Below are 9,412 nucleotides of genomic sequence, written 5' to 3' on the forward strand. Positions count from 1 at the left end.
ATAAATTTAGGGAATATGTTTATATGTGGTATCACATCATAACATATTAATCTAGAAATCAATGGAACTAAATTGCATGCTTACGGCTTTTGTAAAAAGAAACACAACAACAACAACAAAAAAGGAAAGATTTTCGTACTAGGCTTGTTGCAAATAAAAATAAAATAAGAAAGGTCCAGAACGAATATCTTTCCCCAATTCTTTTGCTTCTTTAATAAAAACCCTAGTTAGATTAATTTTTAGATCAATACATATTCACACACACTATCAAAGAGACACAACCATCATATTAAGCTAGCTTAATAAGTTAATACAAAAGCTAGGGTTTAAAAGCTAACACTTACTTGGTGATGAACTCTCCTGCCCTCACAATGAAGAAATCTACCCTAGGAATATGTTTATGTTGTCTATAATAAGGTTTAACGTATAAATGCTGGTATTTATTGTGAGGGCAAAGACCTAACTTTATATAGAAACTGATGTTCATTATTAATCCCACTTATTAGAGATTCCTAATGTACCTCATACTTAGTTTTTCTAATATATATTACGATGCTTAATCGCAATCCTCATTGTGATATATTTTGGATAGTGTCAATATTGTACGATCCTTTTTTTTTTTTTTTATGGAAATAGGTCATCCCTTTCATTATAATTCAGCAAGCAATACAAAAACGAAACACCCCTATGGGGTCGACAGGAAGAATCGTTCCTTAAAACCTCATGAAACCCTATTCTAGTAGAAGAATAAAATCCCTAGTACACCCACCTTTTGGAAAATTCATGCACTTTTATTCTAACAAAAACCTAGAAACCTCGAAGCTTCTATAAAAAGGTTCCAACTAAGGTACTGGTTTTTCCAACCCAAACAAAAATTAAACAGCACTATGAGGCATAGAGACCCAATCCATCCGGCCCACTTGAGGCCCAATATTCCAAACCATGGCAAACCCTTGCATGCACAGAATCTCCATCGACGGCAGCAATGTCACCGGTGCCGCTATCACAACTTGGTCGTCCACCACCACAGCACGATCACTGCCACCATCACCACCGAGCGGATCCAAACCTTTTAACAGGGTAGCCTTGTCCCAATCTACATCGTTGCTCCCAGCGCCGACACGAGTAGAGAATTGCGACCAACACCTAGATGCAGCAAAACCACCGCTGTGGCCTATAACCCCTAAATAGCTGCCCCCGTCAGAGTCACGACCCAGCATATCTGGAACCCACAAGCCGCCACTACCACCATCAACCGATGTCGTCAACCAATCTGCCTTAAAGTCCATAAATCTAAAAGGAAAAACCAAGAGCAACTCATGGTCGCCAACATCCCAACTCAAGAAACTAGGAACAGAGTCTGCCCCATATCGATCTCCATCCCCAAACAATAATCCAATCCCAGCCTGAAATCCATCATGACGATGAATATCGCCATTAACCTCTGTCAAGATAGGGCCAACGGCTGCACCATCCACCACAATGAAGAGAAGAAGTAAGAGTAAACCTAAAACTACAAAGATCTCCGAGGACAAGCCGTGGAGAAGGTGTAGAGCCGTCAGCCTTGAAGGTCGGCGGTCACAAACCCTAGCAGGGAGAGAGCTAGGTTGGGAGAGAGTTTTCATCGACTCATCCAAACAAATCAAAAAAGTAATATTGTACCATCCTTAATTCTTGTATTTGTATATGCTTAATAAATTTTATATTGTACTGAAGTCCACATAAGTCTTACATAATTAATATAATCCATGCCACAAACAACATGGATATAACCTTATCCCTGCTTTCTAAATAGATGAAAATGTGATTTGTAATTTTGTAGTGAGAAATCGAAGAGTGGTTGTTCTTTTTTCTTTTCTTTTTTTGAGGATGATATATTATATAATAGCAAATAATAATATATTTTGTAAGAATGAAGGCTAGGGCAGTAATTTCCTAGTGAAGGCTTCTGTTATGAAGATGGACCATTGGTTTATAGCTGTGAAGAAAATAGGTGTGGACAAAAAGTGGTCCCCCCAAAAGGACATTTTTGGGGGTGTCGTGGACTAAGCGATGGTGATAAGGATTAAGGCTAGAGGTGCTTGTTCCATGGTTGGTCACCCTCCACCTCCTTTCGTCCACCAAATCCTTGCCTCGTGGCAACCAAAACAATTGCCCCAGCATAATTAACGTATATTGCTCGCTTCAATTTCATTCCCAACTCCTGAAAATGAGGATTTTAGGCGTCATAACTGTTTTAGGGTTTCAAAACAGGAAGTTTATGCAGTTAAACTTGGTTAAATGCTGTTGTTGTTATTGTGGTGGTGGTTATGGGATGATGTTTGAATTGGAGTTCGAATCACAGACGGATCACCATATGCAAATTCGTCTAATTCAAACTCGTTAATATAATTTTACTTAATAACCTTGAAATCTAAACCCTAAGTCTATATTCAAGTTCGTCGTGCTAGTGAATTTCCTAAATTCAATTTAGCTCGTCTTAATATAACCTAGCTCCGTCGCATGTTTGAATCGAGATTATGACGTACTCCTCTAGCAGCCTAATTAATCAAGATACATGAATGGATCTTTATAGATCTGATAATGATATCAGATAAATTAAGGAATAATTCGTCGGATAATAGATAGATCCTTATATACAGCAGCTAGGTAGCCAGCGCCCAAATGGCATGGGCGGTGCCCTCCCGGACAGGGAAATCCATGTGAGAAAGACGTGACTGTGAGCTTAGCCATTACAGACTTACAGTGATCCATCTGAAGCTTCGACGATGCTTCTGTTCGTATTAGGCTATTAGCTAGCAATTTTTGGCAGGTAGGGTTTCACTGGCATGGAACTATTACGACTAACCACATCCAGCAGCTGTGAATATCATTTGCCACGTGTAGGGCCACGAAGGGGACTAACCACAATGCCATGACACGTTTACCCAAACTGCCATGCAGCTTTTCTTGAGCTAATGCCACGTGGGGTTCTAGATCACGTATATCGCAAGCAAATCTTTTTCATCCTTTTTGGTCCTTTCGGCTCCCCAGCAGGTGCAATGCACATGCAAAGAAGAAGAAGAAAGAAAAGAATTATGAAGTTCAACATCAAGGCACAGAAAACCTTTTTTATTTTTTATTTTTTGGTGAGATGTTTTGCTAATTTAAGGCACTTCCGCTGAAACAAAGCCAGCACAAAAGGAATTGGATAGAAAAAAAAACACAGCTGGAATTCATTTTTCTTATCTTTTGTTTGTCAACGGAAAAAAATAATCGAATATGATATGATATCTGATAACACAAAATCTAAAATAAATAAATACGTGCAATCATTTGTAAATACACCAACAATGAACTTTTATTACGAGTTTGTTCTTTCACTAACCTATCTATTCCCCAATTTAACTTCTTTTACATCCTTTTCAGCATGCCCCTTACAACTTTAGCCTAAGTCATACTTGACAAAAAAAAAAAAAAAACCTTAGCCTAAGTCATATAAAAATGTAATTTTGTTCATTACCAACTCATATGAAGTAAATAGGATTTTGTTCTTGTATCCATGGAAAAGTTGGAAATTAAACCATTTAAATTCACTGCTCTTCAAGTACACTCACACTTTCGTTGTCGTTGGGTTGAGGGACTATAAGATAAGAAAGCAGCCTTTTTTCAGTTTTTGGGGAATGCAATCAGGCCGGGTGGCTATTTATGCACCAAAAAATTATACAAAGCTCCATTATTATTTAGTAGAAGTAGAATGCAATCAACTCCAGTGGGAGGGAAGAAATTAATGGTGGGAATGGACAAAAGCAATGGCAATGAGTGAATTGGGGATAGAAGTGGCAATGGCACTAGCTCGTGTCTACTTGTGGTTATTGACTACTAAAAAAATTGGCCCCTGCTATAACTTCAAATGCACTCAATTTTCAACATACATGCATGCCCCCAATTTCATTCCCTTACAACTACAGCAAAAGGTTATAGCATCTATTTTCCATCATTTGCTCTACCTCCCTACTTATTAGATCGATAGGTCGGCTAGCCTAAATATTGGTTAATTAAGAGGTGACAAATCTTTGTTCTTATTGATTAAATGGTTTCCACTTCCCACAGTCCCACTACTCTTGTTTCAGCCAACGCCACGTACCCTACGACAGCATTAATGCAGTAATACCACTGTGCATGATTGATGAAACGAAGAACACCCACAATTTACAATTTGTTAATACATAATGAGTCCAAGCCGAGAATCAACTTGTTCTTATATGACATTCGTAAGCAATTGTGTGGAGTGTGTTGTGAGGTTTTTTTTAAAAAAATTATCTTTTTTTTTATCATCAAAGCTAGTAAATTTCATTTTAGGGTTATTATCACAAATTATACCTGAACTATACCTCAATCTTATCAATGGTACCTGAACTTCAATTTTGATCACAACCAGTACCCGAACTTTTCGATTTCATTTTAAATGGTACCTAGAGCCACCTCCGGTCAATATTCCGACTAAAAACGGCATGTGAGGCGATCATAGTGATGATTTTTGATGATTTCAAGGGTTGCGATCATATATAGTGATGATTTTTTTGTATTAGACTTGCCTTGAACTTGATTTTTTTTTTTAAATTTGGCTTTTTTGGCCGGAATAGTGAGCAAAGGTGGCCTTAGGTACCATTTAAAATGAAGTCGAAAAGTTCGGGTACTGGTTGTGATCAAAATTGAAGTTCAGGTACCATCGATAAAATAAAGGATAAGTTCAGGTACCATTTGTGATAATAACCCTTCATTTTAATAAAACTGTAATTATAAAGGGAAAAACATACAAACAGTACCCAACCTATGGCCGACTCCGAATTTCTGTACCCAAATTTTCAAAACTATCACTTTGATACCTGAAGTTCGGACCCCGACCCAACTTTAGTACCTGAAGCCATTAACTCAGTAACGGCGTCTGACAGGTGGCATATATTGAAGGGTAATTTCGTCTTTTCATATATATATATATATATATATATTTTACCTCCTCTCTCTCTCTCTCTCTCTCTCTCTCTCTCTCTCTCTCTCTCTCTCTCTCTCTCTCTAACCATTATCAACGACCAAAAAAAAAAATTCCTCCAGCAGCTCTCCAGCCCAGCCCCCCCCCCCCCCCCCGGCTGCAACCCCTGCCACGAAGCCCCACAACCGGCTAGACCAGCACACCAGGCCGAGCGTTGCCCAGCCTCACCCTCTGCGCGTACATCTCCCTCCGCGCTACTGCCCCAGCATGCGCCTGCGCTTGCGCAGCCCACCCAGCGCAGCAAGCCAACAGCCTGCCCACCAGCGCCCACCCTCGATCTACCAGCAGGCGAAGGAAGAAGAAGAGAGAAAAGAAAAAAGGAAGAAGAGAGAAAGAGTGGAAAAAAAGAAAAAAGAAAAAAAAATTGTGATCCAGCCCAAAGAAAAGAAAAAAATGAGAGAAAGATGGGTGATGTCTGATCAGATCCAAGAAATGAAGTTAATTTGCCCCAATTCTAGGTTCATTCTTTTGCCAATGGTCTGGAGAAGATGATGACAGAGTTAGGAGGAAAAAGAAGATGAAGAGAGCTTGAAGAAGAAGAAGAAATTTAGTGAAAGGACGAAAATACCCCTCAAAGTTTGACAGTTGACTAACTCCGTAACGGCCAACAGTGTTCTAGGTACTAAAGTTGGGTCGGGGTCCGAACTTCAGGTACCAAAGTGATAGTTTTGAAAATTTGGGTACAAAAATTCAGAGTCGGCCATAGGTTGGGTACTGTTTGTATTTTTTTCCCAATTATAAATTGATTATAATTACAGCACTCAATAAGGAATTACAACCACCACAACAAGCATCAAAATTAAAATGAAATATCCTCACTCAAAATATGAGAGACTGGTACGTCAATGGATCCAACAACAAGACAGAATTAAGCAATTGATTGAGCCAAATTGCCAATAAAAACAAAAAATATTTTAAAAATAATATATATATATATATATATATATATATATAACTGAGGCAGGTGGCCACAATAGTAAACTATTTAGTGGAACATTCTAGAGTCTCCCGATCACATTGACACAAGTTAATACTAAAATGCACGGCCTTAAATCGGCAATGAATATTTTAGTGTATTATTAAATTGGGTAAGGCTATTGCCACCCTATAATTTTCTTTGTTCACCCTACATTTTAATTTCAATTATTAGATTTACTTATCCAACCCATTTATCTTTCCAAGAATATCCTCCATCATATGACATATCAAATTAAAAAAGAAATTTTGTTTAACGAAATTTTCTCATTTAATTTATATCAATTAAAAAGACGTCCTAAAATATATGAAAGTTTCCTAATAAAATCATAATTTGATTTACTTCTATTTTTTTTATTTTTTCCATTCAGTTTCATTGTTAGTATGTGCTACTAAGAGCAATAGAAAAAAATTGATTTTTTTTTTCATGTTTTAAATTTTTTACTTTTGGTGTTTATAAAGGTATTATAAAGATTTTGATGAAGTTAACACTAATAGTTTTGTGAATTGAATAACAAATTAATGATGAGGATGCAACAAAAAGAAAAAAAAGAAAATTGTAATAAATTGAAATTTGGATGGAGAAGATGAAGATTAATGTTATCAGAAGAGAAATTAAGTAGTTTTATATTTAATTAGTTATGTATTTAGTGTTCCTTAAAGATTTAAATTTTAGAAAATTAGTGTACTTATTAGTCATTTTGCATTTGGGTAATATAGTCTTTCAATAATTCAAATATTTGTAGGGTGAACAAATAAAATGGTAGAGTGGCAATAGCCGCACCCTATTAAATTATACCAAGATATTGTCTACTATATAAAAAAAATAAAAATATAAAAAATTGAACTCTTCACGACACTGTGAAAGGTTTCAATCTTCTTCGATCATTTATTGCAATGGAACACCAATTAAGACAGAAACATGAATTCCAATAATAACTATATATTCAGTGAAATTATAAAATTGACCGACATCTTTTAAATGAATTTCTTACCTAGATTCTCAGAATATCGAACTACTTGGAGAGTAAATTAGGTACTTGATTTTTTAAATCAAACCAAAATCGAGTGTTATATATTCATCACAAGGCAGAGTAGATCGTTACATACTCTTCTGCTACCATCTATAAACAGACAAGAAGATAGTGGTAGTACCAACAATGGTACATAGACAATAGACCTACTCATTAGACATTCAAATATATAGACATAACGAGACTTCTCCTTTGGTACTACTCCAGAGGCGCTAGAGGTACATAGAGTGCACATAAGTGCTTAACTTCCTAAGACAAAGAAAATTATTGTAATTAGACATAACTAACTAACATAGGGATGGGCCTAGGGCAAAAAAGAAAATTGGCCTAACATATTCAGTTCAAGGCAAATACAGGAGAAGCCCACTCAAAGCCCATCATGCCTAGCTGGGTCCAGGCCCAACCTCCATCTCCAAACACGCTAACTAGCGAGCATTTCCAGCGTTGCTCCGCCGACCATGCCACGACTGCTCTGCCATGGTCCCCGCCGCCACGATTCAAAACTGCCACAACCCAAATCACTAGGAACCACCCCACCACATTTAGTGTCACCACGAACTCGCCCCAATCCAACGCCGGCTATCCACGCCACCATAGAAAATGAACCATTCCCGGAAGGTCGCTAATCCAGGAAGCTGCAAAACGAGACCTTTGATCCCACACCGTGTAGCCACCACATCTCAGAGAATTCACGCCGAAACCTGAAGCCAAAACCAACTTGCAAAAACCCCAAGCAATGCCCCTCATAAGAGCTCCCCTAACGCTAGCATTTGTCCGGTAGCATACCACGCGGTGTCGGCGAGGCCAAAAGGCTAGCCTAGATGCTAGGGCCGCCGCCGGGCGAGAGCGATATTTCGGTCCAAACAAAATATTCACAATTGTTTATTTATATCCTTCATAACATATTTAAATTAGGTACTTGATCAGATCATATTAATCAAAAGAAAATAGAAAATTAAAGATTTGAGAAACTTGTTGGTGTGGACATGTTCTATGTAGATAATTGTAGGATAGTCTTCTATATCCTATAATCGATCAGAAGTGGATCTTCCTTGTTGTACGTTTAGTTAGCAAATTCAGAATTATTCTCTACCCAATACTAACTGTAGTCCGAGAAGAGAAATACAATTTGAAAATTTGCCGACACTGCCAACAGCACCAAGATCTTTTGGATAAAAACTTCATTTTAAACTGGTGGTTGAATTTAGAATAATTAGCAATGAACCACGTTAGCCATGCCAGTTGCACAAGATGGAAGTGATAAGCATCTGACTTGTGAACAAAATACAGGTACAAGTGAACAAAATACAGGTACAAGTTAAGCTCGCAAGCTAGCTATCACGATACACGTACACCAAGCTAGCTAGCGTGATATGATATGCATTGCATGGTGCCCACGAGGGTTTGATGTGCCGTATGAAGGAGCAATCAAGCAAAAGGCTAGCTAGGCTATCACATATGGGACTACACCTTCATCCACCAGCCTGTACGTTCCTATCTGTTTTATTTTGTGACAGGAATTATAGTGAACAAAGAAGAAGAAAAAATTAGTCGTTCACACAGTGGTCCATATAATGCAAAGGTGAAATTGACAGCAGGAAATTTGGGTCAATGGTAGGGAGTTAAAGCTTTTCTTTTCTCTTGTTTGTTTTTCGCCATCCTCGAATAAAAAGAAGGCTTGAAAGTGAAGGATGAATTAAAGGTCGTTGTGATACAGAGTTTAGAAAGCTCAAAAGTTAAACGCGTAATAGCAAAAGAAGGCGTGTGTTAGGTCAAGTATCATGTGCTCTGGGCCAACATTAATTTTGATAAAAACATGTCTTGATCGATGCTTGGAAAAGTTAAAAGGAACATTTTTAAGTGTTGTGTATGATAATTTCATGATCCAAAATCAATCATTAATATTTTAGATCATCTTTTTAAGATTATCTTTGTAAAAGTGCATTTAGTAGTGTGGTTCAAATTGGATTAGGGTTAATTGGGATTTTTTTTTTTTTTTTTTGAATAAAGGGCTGGTGCGGCTGTCCTCAAATCTTGATTAATGAAACTGTCGAATACAAGGGGGGACATTCAGCCTAAACCCCTGATTACCATAAGCATCTAGAATATTTTCCGAAATAATATCAGAAAACTCTACAGGAGACTTGTATTCTAACAAGCACCAACTAGCAAAGAGTGCAATAGCTACTCCATTTGCTTTAACATAGCAGTGACATAGCGGAAAGAAAACTCGATATGTACCCTGTATACAACATAGCATAATTACCTACTTTAGCACAGCCTCCTACGTTGCCGCCGAAAAGTAAATCCGACAACACTTAGTCTCACCCTGCCACTAGGCAGTAGCGCCCATTTGACGAAACAAATAAGT

The sequence above is a fragment of the Rosa chinensis genome, chromosome 3 (assembly GCF_002994745.2).
Source record: "Rosa chinensis cultivar Old Blush chromosome 3, RchiOBHm-V2, whole genome shotgun sequence".
Taxonomy (NCBI): Eukaryota; Viridiplantae; Streptophyta; class Magnoliopsida; order Rosales; family Rosaceae; genus Rosa; species Rosa chinensis.